This window comes from Pinus tabuliformis, chromosome 6, assembly GCF_031772625.1.
Source record: "Pinus tabuliformis cultivar Carrire ecotype Pingquan chromosome 6, CPIR1, whole genome shotgun sequence".
Classification (NCBI taxonomy): Eukaryota; Viridiplantae; Streptophyta; class Pinopsida; order Pinales; family Pinaceae; genus Pinus; species Pinus tabuliformis.
This window is the reverse complement of record NC_142292.1, coordinates 522,024,006-522,034,099: the sequence shown is the minus strand read 5'-3', so window position 1 is coordinate 522,034,099 and position 10,094 is coordinate 522,024,006.

Sequence of the window (10,094 nt, the reverse complement as noted above, 5' to 3'; positions counted from 1 at the left end):
GTAGTGCATCCCCTCATGTTGCCAACAGGTCATATGTGCAGCATGCCCTGGAGTGTCTTCAGCCGAAAGTTTTTAACTGGTGTGATGCAGTACTGGTTCAGATGAAAAACCAGTTGACCAAAGTAAAGGACAGGAGACTGAAGAATTTTGGCTTTGGTTCAGTTTTGACTGCCTTCGCTTTGGAGAAGATACCCCTGATGCAACCTCAGTACATTGTCCTCGACTTGCCATCTCCTACTGAGCCACGCATGCAGAGGTGGGTTGACCACATGGCTAGACATGCAGGTCAATCTAAGATTACTTTCACCGATGCTTTCTTTAGGTGGTTCGAGCGGCAGGATATGGCCTTTTCCGAGTATCCATATGTTGGCATGGATTTCCGAGGTGATCCGGATCTGATACTACCGGATGGCGAGCAGTGGGGTGATCTTGGTAAAATCTTGACCTTATCACTGTTTACCGTTTTTATTTGTAATGTCCTTGTGCTTTACTCTATCAAGACTCTAATCAAACTCATGTGTGCATGCAGATGTGGGCCCTGTCCGTCCAGCAGTTCGTCCGAGGGTTCCGGTCGCTGCCCCAGCAGGGGAGGCTCCTGGGAGAGCTATTCTCCGTGACCTTGACTTGGCCGAGACTCTTACAGCTGTGCAGGAATAGGTCGAGGGTCTTACCCTTGGGATTCCGGATGTACGGATCGACGAGTTGCCTCTACGATTGCAGCGACATACTGCTGGTGTTCCTAGATGATGGTCTCGTCTTCTGCGCATGATTGCACAGGCCGTGGCATGTTATCATGAGCATCACTAGGCTAGGGTGCCCCCCAGCCATTTTTGAGTTTTGGGGTCTTATGACCGATTTTGTCTTGGTTACAGAACATTATATGTAAACCGTAAACAGTTATATATATTTTTGATTTTCGGGGTTTATTCCAGTTTTTATGTGATCCATGTATGAAACATCGATGATGCTTCTCTTTTTATCAATTTTGCAAATGTCTATCTAACACATAGTTTGCTAATGAGTCGGTTAATGTGTTTAAGTTTCTGGAAATGTGTTGATATTGGATAAAATCAAACTGTCTTTCCAAGATTTTAACTCTTAGGAACTTGCGATAAATAGCTGGATTTCAGATAGAGTAGGTACCATTAAGCTGTAGTACCACGAGCTGTGAGTCTATCCTGACGACTAGCCGGCGTATGCCATGGGTGATGGCATCAGAGAGGAGCTCTATCAACGCGCTATACTCAGCGATATTATTTGTTGATTGACCAATACATACCCCCCTGAAACTCACTAACTCGCCGCTTGGGTTAAAAATGGCCCATGCTGCAGAGGATAGGTTCCTCGAACTACGACTCGCTCCGTCAGCATATCCAACCCACGGTTCCAATGGATTTGACATCTGCAATAAGTGTAAAAAGCGGATTACTTAAACCGGAACAAACGCTTTAGCGAAAACAAAAATGTAACAAAAGCACACAGGTTACTATTAGGCATAGTAACGCTTAAGGTACAACCCGTTACGGGGTTGCGCCAGTGGAATTCCGTCATAATCTACCAACTCGTAGGCACCCTTTGCTAACACATTTTTAACAATATAAGGGCCCATCCATAAGGACTTGAATTTCCTAGCTCCCAATTTATCGGATTCTTGGTCATAAAGCAAGACCAAATCACCTTTTGAGAAGACACGAGGTTTGACATTTTTGTCGAACTGCGCTTTGACTTGTTTCTTATGGGCTTCGTTGGCCAAGGCGGCATCACGACGGGTTTCATCCAACTGGATTAATTCCAAGAAACGAGCTTCTTCTTCCGAGGTTCCGGGGAGGAGATCAATTGCGAGTTTAAGGGACGAAATTTCACACTGGATTGGTAGGATCGCCTCCAGGCCATACACCAGTTGAAACGGTGTGAACCCAGTGGCATTCCTTACCGATGTTCGGTAAGCCCACAAAGCCGAGTACAGGATCAAATGCCATCTTCTTTTGTGAACCCCAACCATCCTTTGCAGCATGCGCTTCAGGATCTTGTTGATTGCTTCAACCTGTCCGTTAGCTTATGGATAGTACGGAGTAGAGCTGTCGTGAGACAATCCTAGTTTGGTAGTTAATTCAACCATCATGTGATTGCGAAAATGCGATCCATGATCTGTTACTATGGCTTGTGGTACGCCGAATCTGGCGACTACATGATTAAAAAAGAATAGGGCTGCTGTTTCACCAGTGTTATCCAATGTAGGCATCGCCTCGGCCCATTTGGTAAAATAGTCAACTGCGACTATAATATACCCATGCCCCCCGGTCGAGGTGGGGTTACATTGCATGAAATCGATGCCCCACTTGGCGAAAGGCCCCACAGCTATTATTGGCTGTAAAGGAGCGGGGGGTTTTCTGGTTTTGCTATCAAAAATTTGACAAGCATGGCAACTTCTAACTGCGGTTATGCAATCTTTGAACATGGTTGGCCAGAAGTATCCTGCTCGTAAAATTCTTTGTGCTGTAGCATATCCAGATTGATGCCCCCCACAGGTGCCTGAATGACATTCATTCAGGGCTTTTTCGGCTTCCTCATGGGTTAGACACCTTCTCAGAACCGTATCGACACCACGACGGTAAAGCGTATCACCGACGATCATGTAGTCTTTTGCTTGGTATCGAATGCGTTTTTGTTCTGAGTGGGTGGTGTCTTGCCGAAATTTTTGGGTTTGGAGATAAACTATTATATCTCCATACCACTCGTCACTTGCTGATATCAGAAACAGGCTATCGTCTACGATTGATTCTTGTGAAGTGTCATCGTTGGACGACGATGGGAGATCGCATAATAATTCTGCGAAAACTAAAGCTTTCTTTGATTTGGATTTAACAAATTCCAGATCAAACTCTTGAAGGATAGCTATCCACTTCGAATATTTGCCCCCAAGCAACTGTCGTGACAGTATATAAGTCATGGGGTTACAATCTGACAATACAGTGGTCTTCCTAAAGAGGACATAATGCCGAAATCTTTGAATCGCTTGAACAGCTGCCAATGCTAGCTTTTCAACATGAGAATATCTACTTTCTGTATCATAATATATAGGGTGTTCAATTCCATCGACTTCTTGAACTAAAACCATCGCAATGGTCGTATCCGCTGCAGCCAGATACAGGTTAAAATCCCTTAGGTAGTCTGGGGCGTACATTAATGATGCTTTGATTAGCGCTAGTTTCAAAGCATCAAAGGAAGCTTGTGCAACCTGGTCCCAGACGAACGGTACATCCTTTTTCAGGAGACGGGTATAACCTTTAGCAAGTTCTGCGTAATTTGGAATGAACCTCCTCAGAAAGTTTGCTTTCCCTTGGAGTTTCTGAATCTGAAGCAAGTTCGAAGGTGGAGGCAAATTAATGATTGCCTGTACCTTGCAAGGGTCGAGACGAATCCCATCCTTGGAGACTATAAAGCCAAGTAAACGACCAAAACCGACGCAAAACACACATTTGTGCGGATTGAGTCTTATCTTGTAGTGTCGGCATCGTAGAAATATTGCTCTTAAATGCTACGGATGATCAGTCCACTTTTGCGAATGAGCCGGAAGATCGTCGAGATAAGGTTGAACGATGTTCTTGATGTCATGGAAAGCATAATTCATTGCTCTCTGAAACGTCGCCCCTGCGTTCTTTAAACCAAAGGGTAATTTTCGATAAGCGAATGTGCCCCACGGACAAATAAATGCAGTCTTTGACTGGTCCTGTGGGCGGATATTAATTTGATTATACCCAGAAAATCCATCCATAAATGAAAAGATTTCACATCCGGCGCATTCATCAATTATCTGGTCGATGAAGGGTGTAGGGTAGTTGTCCTTTGGGCAAGCTTGATTTACATCCCTATAATCGACGCACACTCGTATTGTTCCTTGTTTTTTCATAACAGGGACAATATTCGATACCCAATCGGTTAGAGGAACCGGGTAGATGAAACCAGCATGGAGAAGCTTCTCAACTTCTGCCTTAATGGCAGCGGCTTTCTTGGGGTGCACCTGCCGAAGCCGTTGTCTTACTGGTTTGACATCAGGATACATCTTAATTTCATGTTCAACGATACTCGAGTCGATGCCTGGCATTTCATCATATGACCAAGCAAAGACATCTCTAAATTCGCGGAAAAGAGCTTTATATATTTCTTGTTCTGAAGGGGAACAACCTTTGCCGACATAAATATTCTCTACAATGTCTGTTTTTGTCGAGATATTTATGGCTATAGTCTCTTCTATATTGGATAGGTTTCTCTCGGAATCCACCGTATTTACAGTATTTGTTAGGAATTCAAATACTGAAGGGTGATACAGGTCGCCTTGAGTATCTTCCTTTGGAAGGGAACGATGGTGGTTATCATCCCATGGTGCCCCCTCAATCAACATTGATTGCAGGATTCCTTCGTCACTTGCATGCACTCGTGACCAAGGATCCAAAGGGGTACCACATTCTCCTGACCTATCTACCCAAACGCTTGACGAGCATTGATTTGGGCTCACCTCCCATGCTTGAAACATTGATTGCTACAATATTTCGATTGGGCTCGGGTGCAAGACCATTGCCCGATCCATGAAGACTTTGTCTTTTGTGACCTTCGTGGAAGATATCATGTTGCAGGTAGCCACCAATGGCACATTTCCTATGTACATATGATTTGGTAGCGAGAAAGTCCCCATCATCGTGGGGTCTTTCAACAGGCCTACTCCTATATCTCGAATTGAATGGTCGCTTTCATGGATCATGGGAATGCTCCCCGTAACTTGTGAACCATTAAGGAGGAAGTTTTGTTGGTCGACGACCGTAATCCCTCCTTCAAACGGGAATGCGATCTTCCTAAAATAAGTCGACACGACAGCTGCCATGGCATAAATCCATGGTCTTCCCAGTAGGATGTTGTAATCCAGATTCCCATCTATGACTTCAACATCAATTTCTACTGTTTTTCCACCTAGTTCAACCTTCAAGTTACTTAGGATACCGTAAGGGGTATATGTCCTACCGTCGAAAGCCTTTAGTGTTGTCGAAGATCTCGACAAGGTTGGTGACCCTAGCATTTTCCAGCAGCTCATCGACATAATACATGTCGATGCCCCCTCGTCAATAATTGTTCTGTGAACAGTTTTGTTGAGGGCCTTTACCTGAATAAGGAAAGCTAGTTGAGCTGGTAACTGAGGGTCATACCCTTTGTGATCAAAGGACACAAGATTGGAATCCTTAGGATCAACCCCCCTATTGCCGATAACAATGCCTGCCTTTGGGATGGACAATTTTGTAGTACCTCCAGAGTCGACATAGCGGATGGCGATTGAGCCAAATCTTCCACTACGTTATAATGCTGCGCTGCTCTGGCACGAGGATTAAAAGTTGACTTGTGTACTACACCCTTAGGTGGTTTTATCGTTAATTCTGGCATTATGGGTGGGACAACTTCTGTCGAAGTTGTTGTCGAACTACTAGGTTGATCTTTACCTTTTTCGTTTGACAGTTGCGGATTCCCGTAATCTTTGTTCCTTGTCGAAATCAAAGCGTCATTTTGCTGCTTAGAGATTGACAACATTAGCACTTGCGACGGGGAAGCATTTCCACTATCAACCATATTTTGACCTGGTTTGGGAAAAGGATCAGTCAATACAGCTGGGTTCTTTGGACTTTTAAAGAATCTCTTGAGCTCAGCTTTGTATGGACATTCGGTTGTCTTGTGATCTTCGTCACATATCTGACATGGCCATTTCTTTTTCCCTTTCTCAGGAGAGTTCGAAGAAGTTTTTTCAGGCGACGGATCATCCCGTTGCTTCTTCTTCCCTTTGTTTTGCTTCTTCTTGCTTCCTGGTTGAGTGGTTTCTTTGCCTTTATCCACAGATATGGCATTTACTTCCGAAGCAAGAATTTCTTCATGGGCATTTCGATCTGAAGTCTTACGGGCTTTCTGAGGTGAAGCCTTTCTCAACTTCGCACTTGCAGTGCCAATCACGCCATCTCCGGCATGAGAGTCAATATTCGATTTAGGAGGGGGAGGAATTGAAAATTCAGGTCTGGGGGCATCAGGTATTTTGTCGTAGAGCGTGCCAGACTGAGTATATACTAAGTCTAAATATTGAGCACGAGCGATGACTTGCTCCTCTGTTACGACTCCTCCCTTGGCCACATCTTCCGTTATAGCGAGAAGTAATGACTTTATAAACCATTCAGCTAATAGCTGATCAGGAACGTATGTTTTTACCATCCTACGATGGCGACGCCACTCATGTATATGATCTGATATGTGAGTAGCTGTCGTTTGTTTGAAGTTGGTCAGTATTTCGGTTCCTGTTTCATACCTAATTGGTAATTGAAAATGGGTTAAGAAAGTCGTGGCTAAGGAGCTGAAATTGTCGAAAGAGGCTCTCGGCAATTCTATATACCATTTAGCCGCCGGACCTGTCAATGTCCTCTGGAAGAGGCAAAGTCTTATCGAATCATCGTTCAGAGTGTTCGACGAACACCACAGATGAAAGGTCATGACGTGATTCGATGGGTCTTCACATGGATTTCCATTGAATTTAGGAATGTCTGATGGAAGTTTGTGAGGAATCATGGGCCACCAAGGGGCGTAGGCGATAGGATCGTTTGTCAACCGATGTAGATCGGGTAACTCCAGAGTTGCCACGAATGGCAGCTGCTGACTCAAGTTAGGTGAAGCGTACCCAGGATACGACGGAATCGCTTGAGCAGTTGGTCTTTGCATACCAGCATAATGTAATTGATGCTGATATGATTGATATGGTTGATGGACTACTCCACTATAGAGTGGTTGGTTTTGACCGTACTGTAAGTATGGTTGTCCATTGTTCGCAAAAATTTGCTGCTCGGTACCTTGGTACACTTGCTGGAACTGCGGTTGTTGATACTGCACCAACCATGGTTGTGATGCCATTGGTTGTTGTGCTATGCTTACCACTGGGCCAAGATGAGGGGTGAGGTTACCCGTTTGTGCTTGTGTCGCCCCGCCAGTTGGCGATTGCGGTTGAGTTGCAGGGTCAAAGGGTTGTTGCATTACAACCTGAGAAAACTGAGGTTGACATGCAACAGGTATTGTTTGAACTTGCGACACAGTCACAATAGCCGGTGTCGTCGGGATGTTCGTCACAGGCATCTGTTGTTGCATAGAATACACAACTCTTGGTTGCTGGGGTAGCATGGGTATCCAACCACTGGTAGTTATTCCAGTGTAACTTGGGTATGGTTGTGAACTCCCGTATGGGTAACCTCCCAGAGGGGGTAATGAGAAAGCATATTGCCCCCATACGGTGGTGGTCCGGAACCGAGAGGATTTATTACACCTCGAGGACCGGATTGCCCAAATGGATTCCCGAAAGGATCGATTTGTTGAGTTCCAACATAGGAGTTACCGGGTAGTATCCCGGGAGAACAAACAGGAACAAACCATTCTGTCGCCATGGCCCCCGAAGGGACTCTCTCCAGCTGTTGAGAGTTAGGGACAGATGGTATGCCGGCGAACATTGTCGGAATGACAGCAGGGAGTTCTGCTGTCGCTGTGTCACTTGGCACAGTCCTAGATGTCGACGGCTGTTCAGACATTTTTAGTCTATCCAGTAGATTGCCTAGTGATTCTTCAGGAACTTCTCTGGGTGATAGGCTAGCTTCTGATGCAGTAGGAAGTAGAGTGATCCCTGCTCCAAAATGTGTTGGAGTAGTTGCTTGCGGATTTTCTACAATTTCTTCTATTGCGATCAGACCGGGTGGAAGAGGAAGACCGTCAGGTCCGTAGAATATTTCTGGTGCCGAAGAAGGGGTTGTTTCGACAGCGACAGTTGTTTGAGGAGCAAGACTCTCTGAACCGATCACTGATGGAACTGATTCAGTAACACAAGTATTTGCTCTCAGACTAGGATCAGTGTTACTATCCTTCTGGGGCTATTGAACTTCTTCAATAGGGGCAGGGTTTCCAGAAATGTTTGGAGTAACCGGAACCTCTGATGTCGTCGGAACACTTGCTCCAACTTTGACAGGAGATTTGGAACCAGTTGAATGAGGTCGCTTTGCCTGGGTTGTTTTCAATTCCGGGGACAAAGACGTTTGTCTCGTATTCCTCCGCGAACGACGGTTCATCGATTGACTTTCTTCCACGATTGCGGATTACTTGATCAACCAACAATGCACAGGGTAAAATGTGTTTTCGAATTGAATTAATTTTAGACGCTTTTTAAGACACAACTTGCTTTTTCATGTTTTAAGAGTCGAGAAAAAGCTAAAGATGACTCTAGTCTCCTTCGATGTATTAACGAGCCCGAAGTGACAAATGCTCGGATGGACTTTTTCAATTATAGAGTTTGAAAAAGGCCAAAAGAAACTACTCTGGAGTTCTAGGCAAGGGTGTGCCAAACCTTTCGCGAAACCACAGAATACGTTTTACGGTACGAGTGGTCGATCTTCGTGAATGCTGTGTTCACTGCATCGTGATCAGTAGGGTGGCCGACACGGCTTCCTATGGATAAAGGCTTTGTTCCTATATGGGTCCCCCAATATACGCGACGGTACGCGGGGGCACAAATCCGTATTAGCGCTCTCGTCCCTTAGGAGGAATCACCCACCTTCGTAGAGATCGATAGTCACTATGTTTAACGATGCCGGTTCACGTCTCTACCTAGACCTCTACTGTGTTTCGTTATGTTTCAAAGCATTTTTAGATAAATTCAGTTCTTTTTAGGTTGATCTTGCTTAGCAGTTTGCCTTTATGGATCACCACGTGATGTATGAGACAACTCCTAAATGCAGTCTAAGAATGATAAGCAAGCTTTTTCAATTCTTTCAACTTATGAAAACCTTAACTACTGAAGGAAAAGAAAGACATCATCTTTTCAAATAGATCATAGAGCACACACTAATGCACTTTTCCTAAATTGACATGCAAACTGTCAAAATGCACATGCACAATGCAAGTATTTATTTTTCTTCTCTCTTAATGTTTGGTGTATGACAAAAAGAAAGCTGTTGTACGATTTCGAATTCAACTTCAAGCGAAAGCAAACAAGTATTTGTCCAATAATCAAAAGAACACCTTAAGATTCACTCGTTTCAAACACAAGAAATACTGAAATTCGAACCATATAACGAAAGCAAATGCTCAAGTAGCTATGAACAGCAATAAACTAGCTCTTAGAATCACAACGACACTTTCTCACAGGCCTAGATCCAAGAGGTCACAGCAAGACTAGTTCACTTTCGATATGGGAAACTGTGAATGAAAGCAAGAAATACAATAAGAACAATCACGGTTTCTTCATACAACTGAGGCGGAATGAGGGCAAAGAGAAGTGGTTTCAGCTGGGTATACAGGTTGACAACAGGCTGCAAAAACAATACTGAAAACTGGGCAACGGACAGTGGAGAATCCAAGTTGCACAAGGCAAAACTGGATCAGCGCAGGTGCTGCACTGTCAATCTGAGATGCAGCGCAGGTAGCCCCTTCGGGACCTGCGTTGCAGTGCAGGTAGCCTTTGTTGCAGCTGCACTGATGAGACAGCTCTCGTCTCTCTCAGATTCCGGGTCACAGTTTGCTAAAAAATGAGCGGTTTTTGGCCAAATCAGAAGCTATCAGACAAGTATACACTAGAGGATGATTGAGGAAGATGAACACTATCACAAAGAGATAAAAAGAGTCCTTGTGGATCAGCTCTTTAAATCATGAACATGCCCAGCACTGGGCTAGAGTAGCTGCCCTCTACTTTGCATCCGAAGGATTCGAATGCAGTTCGATTCGGTACTCCCTTTGTTCAAGAGATAAATAGCAAGAATACACAAGCTACCAACAAGACACGATCCCCAGCGGAGTCGCTAGTCTGTTGTGGGGAAAAGTATCCAACACGGAATGACCCTATCCCACTCTAAGGGTGACAGTTCCTTAGCAACAGCTGAAAGCAAAGCTATCTAAAGTTTCTTCTTTATGACATGCAAGAGATAAAAGGAAGAGATCCACTTACCGATGTCTTGCGCAAATGGTCGATCCAATCTCCTTTGATTGCCGCTTGCTCCCAGCTCCAAGTCTTTTCACGGGCCCAGCTACACGAGATCCTGCAA